The sequence below is a fragment of the Salvelinus alpinus genome, chromosome 4 (genome assembly GCF_045679555.1).
Source record: "Salvelinus alpinus chromosome 4, SLU_Salpinus.1, whole genome shotgun sequence".
Taxonomy (NCBI): domain Eukaryota; kingdom Metazoa; phylum Chordata; class Actinopteri; order Salmoniformes; family Salmonidae; genus Salvelinus; species Salvelinus alpinus.
The window spans coordinates 50,764,323-50,770,659 of record NC_092089.1 but is presented as its reverse complement, the minus strand read 5'-3'; positions in this window follow the sequence as shown (position 1 = coordinate 50,770,659).

Below are 6,337 nucleotides of genomic sequence, written 5' to 3'. Positions count from 1 at the left end.
GAAACAAGATCATTCATAATCAGGGGTTAATATATTATGAGCAAGGTTTTGACATTAGGGGTGCAGACAAAGGACACTGACCTTTACCAGGAGGAAGTGTGTCTCCGTCATTGAGCAAGTTGTCGGTGTGTCGAGGCTTGGCCTCTCACTGGCCAATCAGAACATGCTCCATGGCGAAATGTGTGGTTGCTTTAGGTTGTGTATTTACAGTTTTTTATGTATTGCCATGGAATCAACTCCAATTCCAATGTTAGTCTGTTATGGTTTGTTAAATGGCGTACATAAACGAAATAACAAACTATAGACCTATCCTATCTTTGCCAAATAGGCTAACTAGAACCAGTTTGCACATTGTTCTAAGTAATTGCATGGCCTCAATCTCATTATCACTGATATAGGGGCTAGGCCTACTGTAAACTGCATTATGGCTGAGCATGGACATGCCAACCATTGTCAATAAGCAAGAATAAATTCATTACTGATGAGGCCTAAAAAGAGAACAAATAATTCTAATCAAATTCTAATCAAAACTAAACAAATTGTTTTAAATTGGAAAATGGTATGTTTGAATCAATGTCATTGTTTCAACGTCATATCTTGAGTAAAATAACATACAGTACCAGTCAAAAGTTTGGACACACCTACTAATTGTCACATTCTGACCATAGTTCTTGTGTGTTTTGCTTGTTTTAGTGTTGGTCAGGATGTGAGCTGGGTGGGCATTCTATGTTGTGTGTCTAGTTTGTCCGTTTCTATGTTTGGCCTAATATGGTTCTCAATCAGAGGCAGGTGTTTTGTGTTGTCTCTGATTGGGAATCATATTTAGGTGGCTTGTTGTGTGTTGGGATTTTGTGGGTGGTTGTTTCCTGTCTTTGTGTTTTCTCTGCACCAGATAGGGCTGTATCGGTTTGCCACATTTGTTATTTGTAAGTGTTCACGTTTTCGTCTTGTTGATTAAATCATGTTGAACACTAACTACGCTGCGTCTTGGTCCGATCCCTGCTACACCTCCTCTTCAGACGAAGAGGAGGAAGGCTGCAGTTACACTAATTCAAGGGTTTTTCTTTATTTGTACTATTTTCTACATTGTAGAATAATAGTGAAACATAAAAACTATTAAATAACACATATGGAATCATGTAGTAAGCAAAAAAGTGTTCAACAAATCTAAATATGTTTTATATTTAAAATTCCATATTAGCCACCCTTTGCCTCGATGACAACTTTGCACACTCTTGGCATTCTCTCAACCACCTTCACCTAGAATGCATTTCAATTAACAGGTATTTTTATTTTATTTTACCTTTATTTAACTAGGCAAGTCAGTTTAAGAACAAATTCTAGGAACAGTGGGTTAACTTCCTTGTTCAGGGGCAGAACGACACATTTTACCTTGTCATCTTTCGGTTACAAGTCCAGCGCTTTAACCACTAGGCTGCCTGCCTTGTTAAAAGTTCATTTGTGGAATTTCTTTCCTTCTTAATGAGTTTGAGCCAATCAGTTGTGTTGTTACAAGATAGGGTTGGTATACAGAAGATGGCCCTGTTTGGTAAAAGACCAAGTCCATATTATGGCAAGAACAGTTCAAATAAGCAAAGAGAAACGACAGTCCATCATTACTTTAGGACATAAAGGTCAGTCAATCTGGAAAATTTCAAGACCTATAAAAGTTTCTTCAAGTGCAGTCGCAAAAACCATCAAACACTATGATGAAACTGGCTCTCATGAGGACCGCCACAGGAAAGCAAGACCCAGAGTTACCTCTGCTGCAGAGGATAAGTTCATTAGAGTTACCAGCCTCGGAAACTGCAGAACTGTTCAGAGGAGACTGTGTGTATCGGGCATTTATGGTCGAATTGCTGCAAAGAAACCACTACTAAAAGACACCAATAAGAAGAAGAGACTTGTTTGGGCCAAGAAACACGAGCAATGGACATTCAACCAGTGGAAATCTGTCCTTTGGTCTAATGAGTTCAAATTTGAGATTTTTGGTTCCATCCGCCGTGTCTTTGTGAGACACAGAGTAGATTAACAGATGATCTCTGCATGTGAGGTTACCAACGTGAAGCATGGAGGAGGAGATTATGTGGGGGTGCTTTGCTGGTGACACAGTCTGTGATTTATTTAGAATTCAAGGCACACTTAAACAGCATGGCTACCACAGCATTCTGAAGCGATACGCCATCCCATCTGGTTTGTGGGAATATCATTTAGTGGGACTATCATTTGTTTTTCAACAGGACAATGACCCAACACACCTCCAGGCAGTGTAAGGGCTATTTGACCAAGAAGGAGAGTGCTGCATCAGATGACCTGGCCTCCACAATCACCCAACCTCAACCCAATTGAGATGGTTTGGGATGAGTTGGACCGCAGAGTGAAGGAAAAGCAGCCAACTTGTGCTCAGCATATGTGGAATCAGCATATGTGGAATCTCCTTCAAAACTGTTGGAAAAGCATTCCATGTGAAGCTGGTTGAGAGAATGCAAGAGTGTACAAATCAATATATTTAGATTTTTTTTAACCTGTTAGGGCTAGGTGTCCTGCTACTTCCGGTGTAACTGGAGGGCGCGCAATTCAAATAAATAATCATAGAAATTATGGATATTAAACATTTAGGTACATATAAGTGTCTTATATCAGTTGAAAGCTTAACTTATTGTTAATCTAACTGCACTGTCCAATTTACAGTAGCTATTACAGCAAAAACATGCCATGCGATTGTTTTTGGACGGCGCCCCACATCAAATATTTTTCCACCTGGTTTCATAAATTCACAAATAGCGATTATTCACTTACTTTTTAAAAATCTTCCTGAGATTTGTCATCCAAAATGTCCCAGGTATAACATGTAATGTCATTTTGTTAGATAAAATCCTTCTTTATATCCCAAAAAGTCTGTTTAGTTGGTGCATCGATTTGAGTAATCCACTCGTTCAACATGCAGAGAAAGGAATCCGAAAATCTACCCCTAAACTTTGTTTCAACAAGTCAAAATACGTTTCTATTTACTCCTCAGATACCATAAAATGTCATCAAACTATAATATTTCTTACAGAAAGAAGTATGTTCAATTGTAAACCGATTTTAGCAGGTGCGTCCTGTCTTCATGGTGCTTGCAAACACGAATTTCCAAGACTGTGTCCTTGTACTAAAACTTATATTTCTTATTCGTTTTTGAAGTTACAAGCCTGAAACCTTGTTGAACATAGACTACTGACACCCTGTGGAAGCCATAGGAATTGCATCCAGGGAGCTAATTTTCAGTATGACCTTATACTTGAGGATGGTCTCTCAAAAAATAAATCTGGCTGGTTTTTCTTTGGATTTTCTCTTACCATATCTATTGTGTTATATTCTTCTACATTATTTTAACATTTCTACAAACTTCAAAGTGTTTTCTTTCCAATGTTACCAATTATATGCATATCCTTCAGGGCCTGAGCAACAGGCAGTTTACTTTGGGCACGTCATTCAGGCGGAAATTGAGAAAAAAGGGGCCTAGCCCTTAAACACTTTTTTGGTTACTACATGACTCCATGTGTGTTAGTTCAAAGTTTTGATGCCTTCACTATTATTCTACAATGTAGAAAATAGTAAAAAATAATGAAAAACCTTGAATGAGTAGGTGTGTCCAAACTTTTGACTGGTACTGTATGTTAAATTAAATATGAAATTCAACATAATTTCACCAAACTTTAGGAACACCTTCCTAATGTTGAGTTGCACCCTCCCCTTTTGCCCTGGAAACAGCCTCAATTTGTTGGTCCATGGACTCTACAAGGTGTCGAAAGAGTTCCACAGGAATGCTGGCCCATGTTGACTCCAATGCTTTCCACAGTTGTGTCAAGTTGTCTGGATGTCCTTTGGATGGTGGCCTTTTCTTGATACACACAGGAAACTGTTGAGCGTGAAAAACCCAGCAGCGTTGCAGTTCTTGACACAAATTTGTGCGCCTGGCACCTACTACCATACCCCGTTTAAAAGGCACTTAAATCTTTGGTCTTGCCCATTCACCCTCTGAATGGCACACATACACAATCCATGTCTCAATTGTCTCAAGGCTTAAAAATACTTCTTTAACCTGTCTCCTCCCCTTCATCTATAATGATTTAACAAGTGATATAAGGGATCATAGCTTTCACCAGGATTCACCTCGTCAGTCTATGTCATGGGAAGAGCAGGTGTTCTTAATGTTTTGTATATGCAGTGTATAATGAATATAGAATGAGAAAAAAAAAATAAGTTTCTATGTGGAATCGTCAACGCAATTTCTACGTATACATTGTTCTGATGATTATGTTGGAATTAGATTGATGGAACAACCTGTTAGTGAGGTTAAGTAAATGTATTTAAGTTGAAGTTTATCCCCATTCAATGTTTACAACACCAGTTGAAATGAGATGAAAACAGTAGTGTTTGATGACTTTTTTTATCCAATGTATTTCCCACACTGATTCCATGTCACAATATGTTGACAAATTACATGGAGAATGTTGATTCAACCAGTGTGTGCCCAGGGGGGAAGATCCAGGGGCTCAATCTGATGTGGTTAAGAAGATAGAAGGTACTTCCAGTTCCATTGAAATACCTGGCATCAGAGTTGAATATGAGAGAAACAGCATGCCTGCTCACTATTCAAGTGCTCAACTCTGAGGAAGTACATTTCCTTTGCTGCTCAACTGGAAAAGTAACTTGTCAAATATACTGCAAGCCTTGACCACCACTTCTGTCATGACCATGACCACTTCCTGTCCCTTTGCTAAGTTTATCCTCCCAGGGCTGGCCAAATCCAGTCCTCTAGGGCCTGATTGGTGTCACAGTTTTGCCCCCGTCCCAGCTAACACACCTGATTCCAATAAGCACCTAATCATGATCTTCAGTTTAGAATGCAATTTGATTAGCTGTGTTTGATAGGGATGGAGAAAAAGTGTGACACCAATCAGGACCTCGAGGACTGGAGTTGCCCACCCCTGCCGGGAGTCTAACCTGACCCAGTAAGGTGAGCAGCAGGTCAGTGTGGGTAACCAGAAGTGGGTGTCACTCTGTGAATAGAATTGTCCTTTAAATCAGACCGAATAGGAGATAACTCAGAGGCCACTGTCGTGGTGGATGGTAGATTTGTTTCGCCACTCCCCTCCTTCTCATTCAAACTCTCCAGGGTCCCAGAGCAGCTGTTCTCACATGTCACACAAACACTATGTCACACATGGATACACATACATGCACGCAGACACACGCATCTTATTGACCCCTTGGCAGTAAATGACTATGATCTGAGAGGTCGGAGGTCATTGATATAATCATTTTTCAATGGAGGATAAATTAAGAATGGTAAGATTTAGTGCTGGTCTAGAAACATGAACTGAGCAGGCCACAGGGAGGAAGGTAAAATTATACAGTAACATAATTGTCTTGAAAATGTTATTTATTTTGTTTAAAGGACAGAGAGGGTAATTGAAAGTTCACACCCTGAAAGGTTTTTCAAACCATTTGAGAAATGTTTAAACTACTGGATCATATGGTTTCAACATTCAAACCATTTCTATCCAGGGTATTTCTGAATTTAAGTGCTATATTTGGGTGGTGGTGATATGAAAAACAACTTGTACTAGACAAAAGTAGTACGTTACAGAGCTGCCTCGCATAACCCAGTGGAAAAGACACTACAGGTGCTCCCCAGAAACTGTGTAGGGAGTCCGCCTGTACTACACTGAATTATAGCCCTTGTACCGAGGGCCTGATTTAGCTAGCCAATAATAACACAGGCTTGTGCCATGGAGAATCTCCTTTCTACTTTACATGTATCTGGCCATCATCATTATTCCTTAATTGGAAGGCCTCCAAGAGGCAGTGCTACAGTAGCCTACAGCAACACATTATTACTGTAGCCATAGAAATAGAATGACTAGAACATTACACTTATGGGTACACTTAACAGTAATTATACAGTATTTATATGATTGTAGACTGCTACTGAAGGTGCAATGGGATTAATAGAGATAGAATTACTAGAATGAGAAAAGTCCCTCAGACCACAGCATTTTGACAGTACACTCAATATGTAGTAATTATATTTCTATGACTGTAGCTGTTAAGCCTACTCCTGCACCCTCCCGCCGGCGCTCGACGTCCCAGTCTACTAACCACCAGTCCTGGCAACCCATATTGCGCACACCTGTTCCCCATCGTTAAGCACACCTGGACTTCATTACTCTCCCTTAATTTAGCCTTCACCTACTTGAGTCATCAGGCAGTGTAGGTTCTGTTTTCATGTCCAGACGCTGCTCTTGTTTTGTAACTCTCTATGTTCGTTATTATTAAACTGGCTGTGGAG